At 36.2% G+C, this 21,002-nt stretch overlaps 1 long non-coding RNA gene across 1 annotated transcript in view; it reads left to right on the forward strand.

The window, feature by feature from the left end:
- LOC131381705 (uncharacterized) overlaps positions 1–21,002 on the forward strand; it is a 275,443-nt gene that overhangs the window by 194,336 nt on the left and 60,105 nt on the right. The window contains exon 3 of the long non-coding RNA XR_009210592.1: positions 7,382–7,442. This is a non-coding gene — a long non-coding RNA (uncharacterized LOC131381705). The remainder of the gene's footprint in view (positions 1–7,381; positions 7,443–21,002) is intronic.

A 21,002-nucleotide genomic window follows, 5' to 3' on the forward strand; every position in this document is an offset into this window, starting at 1 on the left:
CAGGCACATATTTGCTGCAGCGGTGGGGCCCTCATAGAAAACCTCTTCTAGGCAATGCAGGAGGGAAATGTGGGGTTGGAGCACCCACAGAGAATCCCTACATTGACACTGCCTAGTTCAGCTGTGAGAAGAGGGACATCATCCTCCAGACCCGAGAATGATGGATCCACCACAGCTAGCACCGTGCAGTTGGAAAAGCTGCAAACACCCAACACCAGCCCATGAAAGCAGCCAGGAGAGAGGCTGTACCCTGCAAAGCCACAGGGGCTGAGCTGCCTAAGACCATGGAAACTGACCTTTTGCATCAGCATGACCTGGGTATGAGTCATGGAGTCAAAAGAGATCATTTTGGAGATTTAAAATTTGCCCCACTGGATTTTGGTCTTTCATGGGCCCTGTAACCCCTTTGTTTTGGCCAATTTCTCCCCCTTGGAATGGCTGCATTTACCCAATATGTGTACCCCCATTGTATCTAGGAAATAACTAGCTTGATTTTGATTTTACAGGCTCATAGGCTGAAGGGACTTGCCTTGTCTCAGATGAGACTTTGGACTGTGGACTTTTGGGTTTATGCTGAAGTGAGTTAAGACTTTAGGGGACTGCTGGAAAGTCATGGTTGATTTTGAAATGTGAAGACAGATTAGGAGGGGCCAGTGTTGGAATACTATAGTTTGGCTGTGTCCCCACCCAAATCTCAACTTGAATTGTATCTCCTAGAATTCCCACCTGTTGTGGGAGGGACGCAGGGGGAGGAATTAAATCTTAGGGGCCAGTCTTTCCCATGCTATTCTCGTGATAGTGAGTAAGTCTCACAACATCTGATGGGTTTATCAGGGATTTCCACTTTTGCTTCTTCCTCATTTTCTCTTGCTGCTGCCATGTAAGAAGTGCCTTTCACTTCCTGCCATGATTCTGAGGCCTCCCCAGCCATGTGCAACTGTAAGTCCAATTAAACCTCTTTTTCTTCCTAGTCTTGGGTATACCTTTATCAGTAGTGTGAATATGGACTAACAGAATGCACATGTTAACTTTTTATAAACTGACCCCAGCAAGGTAAACAATAAAGCAAATTTTCTTGTTGTAATCATTATTAGTATTATTTTGTTTGTTTTATTATCAAGGAATACATTGTTCACTATCTATTTCTATATATTTTTCAATTTTAAACTAGTTTATTAATTTTTGCTCTCTGTCTTTAGCAATGTTTTATTCAGAAAACATTTTGCCTGTTTAATGTGGAAACCAGGTGGGAATCTATAGTCTGCTCAGGGAAGACTCAGGGTATCTGATAGGATAAGCTGAAATATTTTGCCTTTTCCTTGTCTAGTTTGATAGTATCAAAACTGTTTGTTATGATTTTTTTAATCCTTTGCTGGTAAAAATTTTTCGTATGTTAAGCACAACATTATACAACAAATTCATGGTTCATTGTAAGAAACAGAAGTCATTCTAGATATTTCAGTTGTTTGAAACAAGTGATAATAGAGGCACAACATATCAGAGCCTCTGGGATACAGCAAAAGCAGTGATAAGGAGAAAGTTTATAGCATTAAATGCCTACATTAAAAAGATAGAAAGATCACAAATTAACAACTTACTATGGTACTTCAAGAAACTTGGAAAGAAAAGAAAGTAACAAACCAAACTCAAAGCTATTAGAAGAAAAGAAATAAAAAAATCAGAGAAGAACTTAATGCAATTGAGATAAAAAATACAAAGAATCAATGAAATAAAAAGTTGTTTCTTTGAAAAGGTAAACAAAATTAATAGACCACCAGCTAGACTAACCAAAAAAAAAAAAAAAGAGGTTCAAATAGGCATGATTAGAAATGAAAAAGGAGAATTACAACTGATATCACAGAAATACAACAGATCATTAGAGACTACTGTGAACCTCTGTGTGCTCACAAATTAGATAACCTGGAAGAAATATATGCATTCCTGGAAGCATACAAACTCCCAAGATTGAACCTGGAAGAAACGGAAATTTTGAACAGGCCAACAATCAACTGTGAGATTGAATCAGTAATAAAAAATTTCCCAACATCAACAACAACAAAAAAAACCGAGGACCTTACAGATTCACAGCCAAATTATACCAGGTATCAAAGAAGAACTAGCACCAGTCCTCTAAAAACTGTTATACACACACACATACACACACACACACACACACACACACAAACATCAAAAAGGAGGAAATCTTCCCTAACTCACTCTGTGGAGCCACTATTGCCCTGATAACAAAGCCAGGCAAGGACACAACAACAATGAAAAAAACTACAGGCCAATATTTCTGATGAACATAAATACAAACATTTTCAACAAAATAGTAGCAAACTGAATCCAACAGTAGTACATCAAAAAGATAATATACCATGATCAAGTGGCTTTTATTTCAGAGATGCAAGAATATACAACATATGCAAATCAATAAGCATGATTCACCATATGAACAAAATTAAAAATAAAACCAAATGATCATCTCAGTAGATGCAGAAAAAGCATTTAATAGAATTCAGCATGGCTTCATGATGAAAACCCTCAACAAAGTAGGCATTGGAAGAACAGAACTCAAAATAATTAAAGCTATATGCAACAAATCCACAGCCAAAATCACACTAAATGCAAAAATACATTTAACATAGGAAATTACATGCTTGTCAAACCACTGGTGGAGTTGGAGGGATGGAAGTCACTGTCATTGTCTACAATGACATACCATTGCTGCCATAACCCTGGCCAGAAAACTACTGTTGTCACTGATATCATCACAGAGCCACCCACACTCATGAAGTTTGTGACTAGGTAAGGAAGCATAGACTATGCCTGCTGCTACTCTATATTTGCTAAAGATCACCTGTGAGTTATCACTGATACTGAAATGTCACTTCTCTTCTGCATTTGAATTTTATGCCACTACTTCAAGAAAGTAGAGTCTGAATTGTTTGTAGTTATCTGGCTACATGCACATCCTTAAAATATGAGTTTTAATGTTCCCTTCTTAGTAACACATGAGTGATCTTAAAATGGAGTAGAAATAGATGATGAGTATCAACTAACAGCAACAAATAAAGTTTGTAATAAGTATTTGTAAAATGTTGCAACAAAAATGACATTTTAAATGAGAAATTCAAACATTCTCTCCCCTTTCATGCATAGGTAAATGTACTAATCATTAAGTATTTAAAGTTAACAAAATTATCTTGTGACTTTTTGGCATAGATCTCCTGTAGGTTTCCTAGGGCTGCCAGAACAGAATACCACAAACTAGATGTCTTAAACAGCAGAGATTTCTTTTCTCATAGTTCAGAGGCTGAGTGCCCAAGATCATGATGTTGACAAGTGTAGATTCTTTTGAGGCTTCATTCCTTGGCTTGCGGATGGCGTCTTCTCTTTGTATTCTCACATGGGTTTTTTTCTCTGACAATGCATTTCTGGTATGATTGTGTGTTTCTGAATTTCCTCTTCTTATAAAGACACTGGTCAGATTATAATAGGGCCCACTTAATAGTCTCATGTTAGATTAATCACTTCTCTAAAGGCCCTATCTCCAAATATTTTCACATTCTGAGGTGCTAGGAAATTCAGCTTCAATATGAGTTTTAGAGGGACACGATTCATCCACTAACACTCCCCTCCCATAGTTTTTTATTTAATTTCACAAGCAGATGCCATGAATTGGACGATGTAAATTTCCATAGTCATTATGAAGTTACATGAAAGGTCATTATCATGTAATTTATTGGTAAATTTTACCCTAAAATTTAACCTTATACGTGTGTGTGTGTGTGTGTGTGTGTAGCCATACCTCATTTTATTGTGATTTAATTTATTGTACTTTGCAAATATTGTACCTTTTACAAATAAAATATTTCTAGCAGCTTTGCAATGAGCAAAATAATTTGTGCCTTTGTTTTTCAACAGCATGTATGCATTTTGTGTCTCTGTGTCGCAGTTTGGTAATTATCACAATATTTCAAATATTTTTATCATCATTATATTTGTTATGGTGATCTGCAATCAGGGATCTTTGATATTCCTATTGTAATTGTTTTGGGGCCCCATGAGCTGTTCCCATACAAGTCGGCAAACTCAATAGAAAAATATGTGTGTTCTAACTGCCCCACCAATCCCACATCTCTCTCCTTTTCTTCAGGCCTCCCTATTGACAACAGTATTAAAATTTGGCCACTTAATAACCCTACAATGACTGCTACATGTTCAAATGAAAGGAATAATCACACATCTGTCACTTTAAATCAAAAGCTAGACATTATTCAGCTTAGTGAGGAAGGTATGTGGAAGGCTGAGATAGAGGCTGAAATTAGGCCTCTTGTACTAAAGTTAGCCAAGATTTGAATAGAAAGGAAGAGTTTGGGAAAGTAATTAAATGCGCTACTTCAGTGAACACATAAATGATAAGAAAGCAAATGGCCTTATTGCTGATATGAAGGAAGTTAAGAGTGGTTTGGATAGAAGATCAATCACCCACAGAATTCCCTTAAGCCAAAGCCTAATTCATTAAAAGGCCCTAACTGTCTTCAATTTTGTGAAGACTGAGAGAGGTGAGGAAGCTGCAGAAGAAAAATTTGAAGCTAGCAGAGGTTGGTTCATGAAGTTTAAGAAGATAAGCCTCCATAGCATGAAAGTGCAAGGTGAAGCAGCAAGTGCTGATGTAGGAGCTGCAGCAAGTTATCCAGAAGATCTAGCAAAGATCACTGATGAAGATGACTACACTAAATAGATTTTAATGTACATGACACAGCCTTATATTGGAAGAAGATGCCATCTAAGATTTTCATAGCTAGAGAAGTCAAAGCCTGACTTTAAAGCTTCAAAGGACAGGCTGACTCTGTTGTTAGAGGCTAATGCAGCCATTAACTTTAAGTAGAAGCCAATGCTCATTTACCATTTAGAAAAGTCTAGGGCCCTTAAGAATTATACTCTACCTATGCTCTATAAATGGTAACTAAGACTAGATAACCATGCCCATGTTTACAGCATGGCTTACAAAATTGTCAAGCCCACTGTTGAGACCTACTACTTAGATTAAAATTGCTTTCAAAATATTACTGCTTGTTGACTATACATATGGTCACCCAAGAGCTCTGAGGGAGATATACAAGGAGATTAATATTATTCTTATTCTCATTATTATTATTATTATTTTGAGATGGAGTCTCACTCTGTCATCCAGGCTGGAGTGCAATGGCGCGATCTCAGCTCGCTGCAACCTCTGCCTCCTGGGTTCAAGCGATTCTGCTGCCTCAGCGTCCCAAGTAGCTGGGAGTACAGGCACACACTCCACGCCCGGCTAATTTTTTTGTATTTTAGTAGAGACAGGGTTTCACCATGTTGCCCAGGCTGGTCTCAAGCTCCTGAGCTCAGGCATTCCACACACCTCGGCCTCCCAAAATGGTAGGATTACAGCTGTGAGCCACCGCTCCTGGCTGAGATTAATATTGTTTTTATACCTGCTGACACAAAATCTATTCCGAAGCCCATGGGTCAAGAAGTCATTTGATATTCAAAGCTCTCTATTTAAGAAACACATTTTCTAAAGGTATAGCGATAGATATTCCTCTGATGAATCTGGGCAAAATAAATTGAAAACCTCTGTAATGGATTCACCATTCTACACAATATTAAGAATATTTTTGATTCATGAAAGGAAATCAAAACATCAACATTAACAGGAGTTTGGAAGAAGTTTGTTTGCTTCAATAAATAATTGCTGCAATATCATGATAAAACTCAAATGAAGAAAGACTTGCTTCTTATGGATGAGGAAAGAAAGTGGTTTCTGGACATGAAATCTACTGCAGGTGAAGAGACTGTGAACATTGTTGAAATGACAATAAAGGATTTAGAACATTACATAAACTTAAATTATAAAGCAGTGGCAGTTTCGGAAAATATTGACTCCAAAAGAATTTCTACTATGGGTAAAATTTGTCTTATTTTAAGAAATTGCCACAGCCACCCCAACCTTCAGTAAACACTACTCTTCAGTTAGCAGCCATTAACAGTGAGGTGAGACCCTCCACCAGCAAAAAGACTAGGACTCATTTAAAGGACAGATAATTATTAGCACTTTTTAAAATATTTTAAAATTAACATATGCACATTTTTTTAGATATTATACTATTGCACACTTAATAAACTATAGTATAATATAAATACAACTTTTATATGTACTGGGACACCAAAAAAACATTGTGTGACTCACTGTCTTACTCTATGTTGCTATAAAGGAATACCTGAATCTGGGTAATTTGTATAGAGAGGAGGTGTATTTGGCTCATGGTTCTGCAGGCTGTACAAGAAGCATAGCCCTGGCATCCTTCTGCTTGACTTCTTGTGAGGATGTGAGGAGGTCAAGCTTCCACTTGTGGTGGAAGGTAAAGCGGAGCAGCATTACTATGTGGTGCCGAAACACATGGAAAAAGAGGAAGCTGGAGAGCAGGGTAGGAGGTTGCAGGATCTTTGAAACAGCATACCTCAGGGAACTATTAGGGCAAGAATACACTCACTACTGTAAGAATGGCATCAAGCAATTCATGAGGGATCCACCCCTGTGATTCAAACACATCCTACTAAGCCTCACCTCCAACATTGGAGTACAAGGTTCAACGTGAGATTTTCAAGAAGTCAAACATCTAAACTATAGCACTTGCTTCATCGAAATATTCACTTTATTGCTGGGCACTGTGGCTCACGCCTGTAATCTCAGCACTTTGGGAGGCCGAAGCGGGCAGATCACAAAGTCAGGAGATCGAGACCATCCTGGCTAACACGACGAAACCCCATCTCTACTAAAAATACAAAAAATTAGCCAGGTGTGGTGGCGGGCGCCTGTAGTCCTCCCAGCTACTTGGGAGGCTGAGGCAGGAGAATGGCGTGAACCCGGGAGGTGGAGTTTGCAGTGAGCCGAGATTGTGCCACTGCACTCCAGCCTGGGTGACAGAGTGAGACTCCGTCTCAAAAAAATAAAAATAAAAATAAAAATAAAAAAAGAAATATTCACTTTATTGCAGTGTTCTGGAAACAAACCTGCAATGTCTCCGAAGTATGTCTCTCTCTCTTTCTCGTCTCTTTCTCTCTCCGTGTCTGTGTGTGTGTATTTTAACCAAATGTACAAAATATCTAGGCTCAATTATTTACACACCACATTAAAGAAACTCAAAATTGAGGAAATCTTTTTACATTATGGAATATTTGGGATCCATTGCAAATTTATGCATGACCTTAATGTTCTTAATACATACTTTCACTATTACAAATAAAGCTAGTTATTTGTTATATACGAATAAAGCTAAGGTTACAAAAATGAATATATTTTACTTGTTTCAAATTAACTAGTTTATTTTCTTTACAGGAACAATGGGGAAGTGAGTGCTTTTGTAATTCCTGAACGACTATGTCTTACACTTATTAAGGTAAAATATCAAGATTATGTTAATCTACACTGAATGATGAGAACACAATACTCAGTACTGTAAAGTTGGTTAAACAATGTTCTAAAATTCTAACTAGACTTTGAATAAAATTGTGTTAATTATGCCAATCTAAAAGTATCTTAAATGCTCCCATTGCTCATTATCTTTCTGTGAGTTGCAATTATTCTGTAGTGCTGCAAACTACAATGTGAAATAAGAGCCACTGGCATTTTTATAAATTATTTAAATGTAAAAATTGCTGTATGGTGGTTCACATAAATTCTCTTTATTACAGTGTTCACAGTATGTAGATACAGTGACAGATCATTTCTAGGTAGAATCAAGATGAAAAGTGTGGTCCAATTACTGCAAGAAATTCCAGCAATAAAAGAATTTTTTTGGCTTAAATTGGCAACTCAGAAAGAAAGGCCAGGCCTGCTATATGTTTGAGAATAAAAGTGAGCTTATTAATTTGGCTTATTATACACAAATATAACAAATGGTTCATTTCTGATACACTTACTGATTTTTATTCAAGGTAAGGTAGTTCATTAAATTCAGAAAAGGTGACACAAGATAATATGAAGCTGATATTTGTTTAGGTATACTTCAGATAAAGAATTCTTTTTAGGTATATTTCAGGAATTAAGCCATATCCCAATTGTTATGAAAATAATCATTACTGAAATTCCTTGCAATAATTGGATCATACTTCTCATCTTTATTCTACCTAGAAATGACCTGCCACTATATCCTTATACTGTGAACACTGTCTACGATTAAAGAAACTCATATGACCCATCATACAGCAATTTGTACAATAGTTTATAAAAATGCTAGCGGTCATCTAGTAATGTGTATATATATATATATATGTATTTGTATACATATGTGTATATATATGCACACATATATATACACACACATACATATATATTTGAAATAAACTAACATACCATACAATATATTAATTTAAAATTTAAAATTCAATAGATTTTGTTACAACAATGCATTGCTTAATGCAAATATGTTCTAAGAAATGCATCATTAAGCAATTTCATCCTTGTGCGAACATTATACAATGTACTTCCACAAACCTGGATAGTATAGGCTACTACACACCTAGGCTACCCCTATATCTTACTGCTCATAAGCTAGAAACCTGTACAGCAAGTTACAGTAGTGAATACTGTAAGCAATTGTAACTCAATGGTATTTGCCTGTGTAAACATATCTAAACATAGAAAACATATGATATGATAGAAACATTTTTAGTTCTATTGTAATTACTGGGACCATAAATGCAGTCCATTGTTGACCAAAATGTAGTTACGCAGCTCATGATGGTATATTCACAGAGTGGGGCAACCATCACCACAATAAACTTTAGAAAATTTCTATTACCCCAAAGCAAAAATTCTATACCACTTACTTAATAGTCACCCTCAGTCCCAGGCAACCACCAATCTGCTTTCTGTCTTTAGAGATTTGCCAATTTGGACAATTCATATGAATGAAATCATACAACACATGGTCTTCTGTGACTAATTCCTTTTATTGACATAATATTTTTAAAAATTCATTTTTAATTTAGTATGCATCAGTACTTTATTTTTTATTATTGACAAATAATATTTCACTGCACATAACACATTTATTCGTTCATCAGTTGATGGACATTTATATTTTTCTTTGCTGTTTATTATAAATAGTGCTGCTATGAACTTGGTGTATATATATTTTTACTTCTCAAGTACTTGTCTAGGAGTGGAATTGTGGGATCGTGTAGTAATTCTATGTTTCACTTTTTGAGAAACTGCCAGACTTTTACAAAGTAGCAGTACCATTTTACATTCCTACCAGCACAGTACAAAGCTTCCAGCCTCTCACATCCTCACCAACACTACTTTTCTATCTTTTTAATTATAACCAAGTAAGTGTGATGTGACATCACATTATGGTATAATTGTCTCTTAATAATATATCAATTAGTAACAAATATCCTCAGGTTATCACCAAGGATCACTTAAATTGTGCTGGTCCAGCCCTTCATGTGTGCTGATTTTGCAATTACCAATAATCTGCAACAACTGATTTAAATACTTAACAGAGATATCAGTTATAAAAGAAAGAGTTAAAGAAAAAACAAGGAAAGAGCAAAATAATAATAATTATAATTCATAAATGATATTTCATATATTGGACATACTGTATTTTATTCATTCATTGACTGACGGACATATGGATGGAAAAGAAAGGAACGATAGGAAAAGGAGGACGTACTAGCATGAGAAAGGAGTTGATTGTCAGACAACATAGTATTTTAATGTCCTGAGAAAAATAAGTGTTAATCTAGTATCCTATACTCAGACAAATGATCGAACAATTTGGGGTTCCCAAGAATGTTCTATGACTTTCCCTTGATGCCCAGTGTTCCAATTTCCCTTACGTCCGTTTGCCATGGAAAGCTGTGTTGGTTTCATTGACACCCTTCTAACCAGAATATCCTTGCTCCTACTATTCCCTCTTTTCTCCTTCCTTTCTGATTCAACTTCTCTTCTCTAAATTTTTCTAATTCTTTAAGGATCAGTTTGAATGCCTTTCTTTGCAGAAAGAAAAATCCTCTTAGAAAAAAAATGAACGTTATGAACATATTCTCTTCTTTGTTAAATTGTCAGTCTCTTGTCACCACAAAATAGAATTTTATGTGTTAAAATTCTCCATATCTCCTAGTAGAATGTCATCTGCATAAGAGGTATGAATATACATATAAAATTTTAGTAAACTATTAAGGAAATTCTTATTGAATTATCAATAAAGAATGTTTCTGTGACTTGTATTCAAAGCTAATTTCTCAAATCTTGATTAATTACAGAATTTTCTTCATCTATTATTGTTTGCTTTCATAATTATAAAAGAGCATACCTCATTCAAAATGTCTTAATATTGTAATTTTCTACAACTCAGGGAATTGTCCTATCTGAGTCAGTAACTTCAATTGGCTATATTTGGCTATATGCTTATTTAACTGCATACACATTCACACACAGCAAGTTTAAAAACTCACAGAATATTTAATATTAGACGTAATTTCAAGAGTACAATTTCAGAATATACATATAGTTTTATTTACATTATGAAGTACTTTTCATTTGATTTGATTTCTTCTTGTGTCCCTGGAATACATAATTGGATTACTATGGATTATATAATCAAGAGACATAAGAAGAAATGCATTATTCTTGAATAATATTCCCTTTATCAACACCAAGGAAAGTTATATAAATGCCTGGCTTGAAAAAAAACAGGATCCATATTTTATCCAGAGACAATATAAACAAAGTAGTTTCAACACAATAGATTTTGGGGTAATACAGAAAAATGTTAAATTAAAGAAAGGAAATCTGGTCATAATAAAAAGTGGTTACAAATATCATTGAAAACCGAAAAGCAGGTAGAAAAGAACTATAAATATTTAAATATTAACTAAAATTGTTTATCAGAAACTTTCTCACTCTATGTGGTGCTTGAATGGTAATACTGGTCTTCTAAATCCCTGTGTCTGTGACCGAAGAGCTGCCACTAGACCTTATAAGGCATCTTTGTTCTTGTTATTGAGAGTTGTGGTCAGAGCTGAAGAAGTCCATGGCCTATAACCGTATCTGAACTTCATTTTACATGGCTATACGCTCTTTTAAGTAATATTGCTATTTCAAGATTACTGCTCAGAGAATTACTATCCCACTGGTTCACTGCTGATTTTTCTATTTAGAGCAGAATTGTTAAAAAGCACATTGACTGAAGTAATATCAAAGATGAATTTGAGTGCTAATGATCCAAGATCTTAAGAAACTATCCAAGGGCCATGGACAATAACAGATCGTTTTTATAATACATAAATTATAAAGGTCAATTATAATTTTAGAGGATAAAAGTAAGTATTGGTAATGATGATATTTGCTCTGCCAAATATCACAGGGCTGCAAGACAAGTTTGCTAATATTCTAGAATTGCTCTTTTCAAACTAGATTTCAGAAACTCCTAGAGCTGTACTAAAGAGAGGCTGAGTTACATACTGGGTAAGCCTGGCCTCAGCCAACAACCTGCAGTTCAACAGAAAAAAAAGTTAGAACTGTGTAGTTTTATAAGAAGTTAGAATCTATACAGCGAATTAATTTTCTTTTATGATCATTTTGGATAAACAATTTAATTATTTCTAGAAGATAAATACCCAATGCAACATATTAACTGCTTGACTGGCTTTAAGTTTACTGAGTCCATCTGTCTATACTATGATAGATAATGAAAATCACATCCCTTGTTTCATTAACATTTAGGTAGCAGATGAAATTGAAAACCCACATATCTGAAAACTTCCCATAGTATTACACTTAATAAAAATGAAAACTGTTTTCATTTTGGCAACCTTCTTCACTGCTGAAGTTACCTCTTCTGACTTTATAAATTATATATTGATATTAGTTTTCTTGTGAATGTTTATATTATCAAGGCTTCTTACAGACTCAGTTTTTTTTGTCGTTATACTTTAAGTTCTGGGGTACATGTACAGAACGTGCAGGTTTGTTACATAGGTATACACGTGCCATGGTGGTTTGCTGCTTAGACTCAATTTTAAAGCTTGCTATAAGTATTTTCTTTTGATAGTAACATTATCATACTTTGTCAGTGGGAATACTATGTGTTTATAATATTATAATATAATATAATATCAGATTAGATTAAATATAATATTCTATCTGTAGAGCAAGGTTTAAGATATATCTTTATTTTTATGTATTCATTCATTAAAGCAGAATTCTCAAAGTAGGTCTGGAGACTTTAAATAAAAATAGTATTATTGATCAAAATGTGGGCATTTAATATTATTCCACAATACTGGTACTTGGTAGCTTGGGGTTACTAACCTCTAGGCCACTGGGATCACTAACAAAGCTGAAATATATTCTTGTTAATGGAATGTGCTCACATCAGTCCTTCCTTTTTAAATTTAATTTTATAAAATATTTTGCTTTAATTTTAGTCTGATATAAATTGCTAAATATTTATTCTTTATAACATGTTTACTAAAACTTTTATACCCTCAGTCTCTTGTAATCTTATAGTCTTCTTTCTAATAACTCTCATACAACTTTCTGACTACCATGCTATGGCAATTTCATTGACCTTGAGGTTTCTCACCAAAACTATTGCTACTCTTTCATCATTGTTTGAAACAATTCATGAAGTATTGTGTAAAAATCAGAAAATGATGTTAAAGTTAAATACAGTTAATCTCAATTTTTTCACATAATTTGATTTTGTGAGTTTACTTTTCATGTAGCTTTTCTCATTCTTATTGCATCACAATGCAAATCATTTGCATAAATTCTGCCTAAGAAATAACATATTTCATAACACAATTACTCAATTTCAATAAAGAACCAGATATTAACATAGAAAGAAATGCAGTATTGCTCAAGATTTGATTAACAAAAATAATTGCAAAGAATGTGTTTTTGCAGCTATCTCTAATCAAGATGTCTAGTTTTTGAAGGTCAAAAGGAGGAAAATAATAGAAGAGAAGTTAGCCAATCAGTCAACTCAATAATGGTAACAATAAAGGTCAAATATAATTATAAATTGGTAGGAAGGAATACTAAATAGATTTTTAAAATATTTGATCATTTATACTTAGATTTAAAAATATATATTTACTATAAGATTAGTATATCTTTTATGGAAAAATGGATGTAATGGTCAATTGCTTAACAATTGTGTATCACAGTTGTGTATGTAAGTCTATCGTGTGTGTGTTTCTACCCTGAGCTGTAGAACATGCCAAAGCATGGGCACAAAGTAAACAAAACATTTTCAGATGGAGCCAAGATAAATGATGATATCAATCTAAGCTTAAAAAAAATCAAACAACTAACAGTAGCTTGTGGCTAATATATGAATGATAGGGATAGACTGCAATTTCTGAGCAAAGCTGTTTTTTAATAACCATGTGTATCAAAGCATCAGGGAACACTCAATATCTTAAAATGATCTTACTATACTAAGTTTGTAAGCATATTCCATTTAAAAGTTTGGAAAAACAAAAGTCTAACAATCTAGATGTGATGAATACTCATCCAATGTTGTCCGGAGACATTGAACTTTGGCAAGAAAAATATAAGATACTGTATTTTGCTCTAAGCAGTTTCACAAGGTGTGATCTGCAGACCACTGCTGGTCAAAAACTCTCATTGCTCTATGCTTTGACAACATGGAGACCAACAGTGAGAAAAAGAAATTACCTGTAGAAGGTAATTTATTTTCCACTGGCCTTCAAAATACCAATCCATATTTGTGTTTAATATTTTGGATTCGGGGATTCATGGGCAATATGACTGAATAGGAACAGCTCCAGTCTGAAGCTCCCAGTGAGACCAACATAGAAGGTGGGTGATTTCTGCGTTTCCAAGTGAGGTACCCAGCTCATCTCTTTGGGTCTGGTTAGGTAGTGGGTGCAGTCCACAGAGGGAGAGCCAAAGCAGGGTGGGATGTCATCTCACCTAGGAAGGGCAAGGGGTTGGGGAACTCCCTGCCCTAGCCAAGGGAAGCTGCGAGGGACTGAGCCGTGAGGAAGGGTCCATTCCAGCCCAATTACTACGCTTTTCCCACAGTCTTTGCAACCTGCAAACCAGTAGATTCCCTTGGGTGCCTACGCCACCAGCACCCTGGGTTTCAAGCACAAAGCTGGGCGTCCTTTGGGCAGACATCAAGCAGGCTGCAGGAGTTTTTTTTTTCTGTACCCCAGTGGTGCCTGGAATGCCAGCAATACAGAACTGTTCATTCCCCTGGAAATGGGGCTGAAGCCAGGGAGCTGAGGGTTCTTACTCAGCAGATCCCATCTCCACAGAACCCAGCAAGCTAAGATCCACTCACTTGAAATGCTTGCTGCCAGCACACCAGTCTGAAGTCGACCTGGGACACTGGAGCTTGGTGGGGGAAGGGGCATCTGCCATAACTGAGGCTTGAGCAGGCAGTGTTCCCCTCAGTGTAAACAAAACCACTGGGAAGTTTGGACTGGGCGGAGCCCACTGCAGTGCCACAAATGTGCTGTAGCCAGACTGCCTCTCTAGTTTCCTCCTCTGTGGGCAGGGCATCTCTGAAAGAAAGATAGCAGCCCCAGTCAAGGGCTTATAGATAAAACTCCCATCTCCCTGGGACAGAACACCTGGGGGAAGGGGCTGCTGTGGGCACAACTTCAGCAGACTTAAATGTTCCTGCCTGCCAGCTCTGAAGAGAGCAGTGGATCTCCCAGCACAGTGCTCGAGTTCTACTAAGGGACAGACTGCCTCCTTAAATGTGTCCCTGACACCCGTGCCTCCTGATAGGGAGACACCTCCCAGCAAAGGTCGACAAACACAGGAGAGCTCCAGCTGACATCTGGCAGGTGCCCTTCTGGGACGAAGCTTCCAGAGGAAGAAGCAGGCAGCAATCTTTGCTGTTATGCTGCCTCCACTGGTGATATCCAGGCAAACAGGGTCTGGAGTGGACCTCCTGCAAACTCCAGAAGACCTGCAGAACAGGGGCCTGACAAACAAAAGCAATAGCATCAACATAAACAAAAAGGATGACCACTCAAAAACACCGTCTAAAGGTCACCAACATCAAAGACCAAAAGTAGACAAATCCATGAAGATGAGGAAAAACCACCACAAAAAGGCTGAAAATTCCAAAAACCAGAATGCCTCTTCTCCTCCAAAGGATCACAACTCCTTGCCACGAAGGGAACAAAACTGGATTGAGTTTGATGAATTGATAGAAGTAGGCTTCAGAAGGTGGGTAATAACAAACTCCTCCTAGCTAAAGGGGAATGTTCTAAACCAATGCAAGGCAAGGAAGCTAAGAACTTTGATAGAAGGTTACAGGAACTGCTAACTAGAATAACCAGTTTAGAGAATAACATAAATGGCCTGATGGAGCTGACTAACAGTACGAGAACTTCATGAAGCATATACAAATATCAATAGCTGAATTGATCAAGCAGAAGAAAGGATATCAGAGACTGAAGATCAACTTAATGAAATAAAGTATGAAGACAAGATTAGAGAAAAAAAGAATGAAAAGGAATGAACAAAGCCTCTAAGGAATATGGAACTATGTGAAGAGACCACACCTATGTTTGATTGGTGTACCTGAATGTGACAGGGAGAATGGATCAAATTGGAAAACACACTTTAGGATATTATCCAGGAGATCTTCCCCAACCTAGGAAGACAGGCCAACATTCAAATTCAGAAAATACAGAGAACACCACAAAGATACTCCTTAAGAAGAGCAACCCCAAGACACATATTCATCAGATTCACCAAGGTTGAAATGAAGGAAAATATGTTAAGGGCAGCCAAAAGGGTCGGCTTACCAACAAAGGGAAGCCCATGAGACTAACAGCAGATCTCTTTGGAGAACCCTGCAAGCCAGTAGAGAGTGGGGGCCAATATTCAACATTCTTAAATAAAAGAATTTTCAACACAGCATTTCATATCCAGCGAAACTAAGCTTCATAAGTGAACAAGAAATAATATCCATTACAGACAAGCAAATACTGAGGGATTTTGTCACCATCAGGCCTACCTTCCAAGAGCTCCTGAAGGAAGCACTAAATATAGAAAGGAAAAACTGGCACCAGCCACAGCAAAAACAACCCAAAATGTAAAGACCATCATCACTATGAAGAAACTGCATCAACTAATGGGAAAAAATAACCAGCTAGCATCATAATGACAGGATCAAATTCACACATAACAATATTAATCTTAAATTTAAATGGACTAAATGTCCCAATTAAAAGAAACAGACTGGCACATTGGATAAAGAGTCAAGACCCATCGATGTGCTGTACTCAGGAGGCCCATCTCACATGCAAAGATACACATAGGGTCAGAATAAAGATATGGAGGAAGATATACTAAGCAAATGGAAGGCAAAAAAAAAAAAAAAAAAAAAAAAAAAAAAGCCGGGGTTGCAGTCCTAGTCTCTGATAAAACAGACTTTAAACCAACAAATATCAAAAAAGACAAAGAGCATTATGTTACACAAGAAGAGCTAACTATCCTAAATATATATGCACCCAATACAGGAACAACCACATTCATAAAGCAAGTTCTTAGTGACCTACAAAGAGTCTTAGACTCCCACACAATAATAGTGGGAGACTTTAACACCCCACTGTCAATATTAGACAGATCAATGAGACAGAAAATTAACAGGGATATTGAGGACTTGAACTCAGCTCTGGTCCAAGCAGACCTAATAGACATCTACAGAACTCTTCACCCCAAATCAACAGAATATACATTCTTCTCAGCACCACATAGCACTTATTCTAAAATAGACCACATAATTGGAAGTAAGACTCCTCAGTAAATGCAAAAGAATGAAAATCATAACACACAGTCTCTCAGACCACAGTGCAATCAAATTAGAAGTCAGGATTAAGAAACTCACTCAAAACCACACAACTACATGGAAACTGAACAACCTGCTCCTGAATGACTACTGGGTAAATAACGAAATTAAGGCAGAAATAAATACATTCTTTGAAACAAATGAGAACAAAGACACAACATATCAGAATCTCTGGGACACAGCTAAAGCAATGTTTAGAGGGAAATTTATAGCACTAAATGCCCACAGGAGAAAGCAGGAAAGATGTAAAATTGACCCCCTAACACCACAATTAAAAGAACTAGAGAAGCGAGAGCAAGCAAATTCAAAAGCTAGCAGAAGACAAGAAATAACTAAGATCACAGTACAGCTGAAGGAGATAGAGACACAAAAAACCCTTCAAAAAAATCAATGAATCCAGGAAGTGGGTTTTTGAAAAGATTAACAAAATAGATAGACTGCTAGCTAGACTAATAAAGAAGAAAAGAGAGAAGAATCAAAGAGACACAATAAAAAATGATAAAGGGGATATCACCATTGAGTCCACAGAAATACAAACTACCATCAGAAAATACTATAAATGCCTCTATACAAACAAACTAGAAAATCTAGAAGAAATTGATAAATTTCTGGACACATACACCCTCCCAAGTCTAAACCAGGAAGAAATTGAAGCCCTGAATAGACCAATAACAAGTTCTGAAATTGAGGTAGTCATTAATAGCCTACCAAGCAAAAAAAGCCCAGGACCAGATGGATTCACAGCTGAATTCTACTACAGGAACAAAGAGGAGCTGGTACCATTCCTTCTAAAGCTATTCCAAGCAATACAAAAAGAGGGACTCCTCCCTAACTCATTTTGAGGCCGGTATCATCCTGATACCAAAAACCTGGCAGAGACAACAACAAAAAAAGAAAATTTCAGGCCAATATCCCTGATGAACATTGATGTGAAAATTCTCAGTAAAATACTGGCAAATCGAATCCAGCAGCACATTAAAAAGCTTATCCACCACAATCAAGTCAGCTTCACACCTGGGATACAAGGCTGGTTCAACATACGGAAATTAATAAACATAATCCATCACAGAAACAGAACCAATGACAAAAACCACATGATTATTTCAATAGATGCAGAAAAGGCCTTTGATAAAATTCAGCACCTCTTCACACTAAAAACTCTCAATAAACTAGGTATTGATGGAATGTATCTCAAAATAATAAGAGCTATGTATGACAAATGCACAGCCAATATCATACTGAATAGGCAAAAGTTAAAAGCATTCCCTTTGAAAACCAGCACAAGATAAAGATGCCCTCTCTCACTAATCCTATTCAACATACTATTAGAAGTTCTGACCAGGACAATCAAGCAAGAGAAATAAATAAAAGGTATTCAAATAAGAAGAGAGGAAGTCAAATTATCTCTGTTTGCAGATGACATGATTGTATAATTAGAATACCCCATAATCTCAGTCCAAAAACTCCTTAAGCTAATAAGCAACTTCAGCAATGTCTCAGGATACAAAATCAATGTGCAAAAATCACAAGCATTCCTAAACACCAATAATACACAAACATAGAGCCAAATCATGAGTGAACTCCCATTCACAATTGCTGCAAAGAGAACAAAATACCTAGGAATACAACTTGCAAGGGACGTGAAGGACGTCTTCAAGGAGAACTACAAACCATTGCTCAAGGAAATAAGAGAGGACACAAAGAAATGGAAAAACATTCCATGCTCATGGATAGGAGAAATTAGTATTGTGTAAATGGCCATACTACTGAAAATAATTTATACATTCAATGCTATTCCCATCAAGGTACCATTGATTTTTTTCACAGAAGTAGAAAAAACTACTTTAAATTTTAGATGGAACCAAAAACTCGTGTAGCCAAGACAATCCTAAGCGAAAAGAACAAAGCTAGAAGCATCATTATAGTTGACTTCAAATTATACTACAAGGTTACAGTAACCCAAACAGCATGGTAATGGTACCAAAACAGATGCATAGACCAATGGAACAGAACAGAGGCCTCAGAAATAACACTACACATCCACAACAATCTGATCTTTGACAAACCTGACAAAAACAAGCAATGAGGAAAGGATTCCCTGTTTAATACATGGTGTTGGGAAAACTGGCTAGCCGTACGCAGAAAACTAAAACTGGACCCCTTCCTTACCTCTTATACAAAAATTAACTCAAGATGGATTAAAGATTTAAACATAAGATCTAAAACCAGAAAAACCCTAGAAGAAAACCTAGGCAATACCATTCAGGATACAGGCATGGGCAAAGACTTCATGACTAAAACACCAACACCAATGGCAACAAGAGCCAAAATTGACAAATGAGATTTAATTAAACTAATGAGCTTCTGCACCACAAAAGTAACTATCATCAGGGTGAACAGGCAACCTACACAATGGGAGAAAACTTCTGCAATCTATCCATCTGACAAAGGGCTAATATCCAGAATCTACAAGGAACTTAAACAAATGTACAAGAAAAAAAAACCCCATCAAAAAGTGTGTGAAGGTTATGAACAGACACTTTTCAAAAGAAGACACTTATCTGGCCAACAAACATATGAAAAAAAAAATCATCACTGGTCATTAGAGAAATGCAAATCAAAACCATAATGAGATACGATCTCAAACCAGTTAGAATGGCGATCATTAAAAAGTCAGGAAACAACAGATGCTGGAGAAGATGTGGAGACATAGGAAGGAAAACTTTTACACTGTTGGTGGCAGTGTAAATTAGTTCAATCATTGTGGAAGACAGTGTGGCAATTCCTCAAGAATCTAGAACTAGGAATACCATTTGACCCAACAATTGCATTACTGGATATATACCCAAAGAATTATAAATCATTTTACTATAAAGACACCTGCACACGTATGTTTAGTGTAGCACTATTCACAATAGCAGACTTGGAACCAACCCAAATCTCGATCAGTGATAGACTGGATAAAGAAAATGTGACACATATACACCATGGAATACTATGAAGCCATTAAAAAAATGAGTTCATATCCTTTGCGAGATCATGGATGAAGGTTGTAACCATCATTCTTAGCAAACTAACACAGGAACAGAAAAGCAAACACCACATGTTCTCACTCATAAGTGGAAGTTGAACAATGAGAACATATGGGCACAGGGAAGGGAACATCACACACTGGGGCCTTTCGGGGGTTGGGAAGCTAGGGGAGGGATAGCATTAGGAGAAATACCTATTGTAGAACACATGGACACAGGGAGAGTAACATCACACACCCAGGCCTGTCAGGTGGTAGGGGGCTAAGGGAGGGATAGCATTAGGAGAAATACCTAATGTAGATGACAGGTTGATGGGTGCAACAAACCACAATGGCATGTGTATACCTATGTAACAAACCTGCACCTTCTGCACATGCATCCCAGAACTTAAATATAATTTAAAAAAAAGAAGAAAAAAAAGAACTGTTCAACTGGTTAATTTTAATTAAAATGTAACACATATCTTGAACAATATGCGGTTTTGTTTAAAAGTTTGAAACATGTAAGAAACCTTGAATTTTTTCATATTACTAGGAAACTGGAAATGTTGTTCATTGCTTGTAAAAATTAGTTTTAATTCTTTCTGTTTTTAATTTGCTTTAAATTTGAATTGAATTAAACCAATACTGACATTTCTAGGATTTATTTTTATTTTCTTGATAAGTTCCCTACGTAACACGATAGTCAGGACACACTTGTAGATTTTCAAAAAAATATCACCTCTGCCTTATACCGACTTTGTCTTTTGGCTTTATAGAGTCATTAAAATGAATTGTGTTAACAAATTAGTGTTCTAAAATAAGTGTTTTGGATTCCATTTTCCCAGTATTCCACTTTAATTGTGTTGTATACAATATCAATCTTTAAAGAATTGAGTAATGAAAATCAGATGTAATATTATCTGAATCGATGATTAGCAAATGACAGCCCACTGGCCAAATTTTGCCTGTTTCTATAAATAGAGTTTTGTTGGAACATAGTCACTGTCATTTGTCTGTATATATAGAGCAGTAGTAGTAAGTCCATGTCAGAGAAAATATTCGTGATCTTTTCAAATTCTCAAGTACGT

The sequence above is a fragment of the Hylobates moloch genome, unplaced genomic scaffold, assembly GCF_009828535.3.
Source record: "Hylobates moloch isolate HMO894 unplaced genomic scaffold, HMol_V3 SCAFFOLD_17, whole genome shotgun sequence".
Lineage (NCBI taxonomy): Eukaryota > Metazoa > Chordata > Mammalia > Primates > Hylobatidae > Hylobates > Hylobates moloch.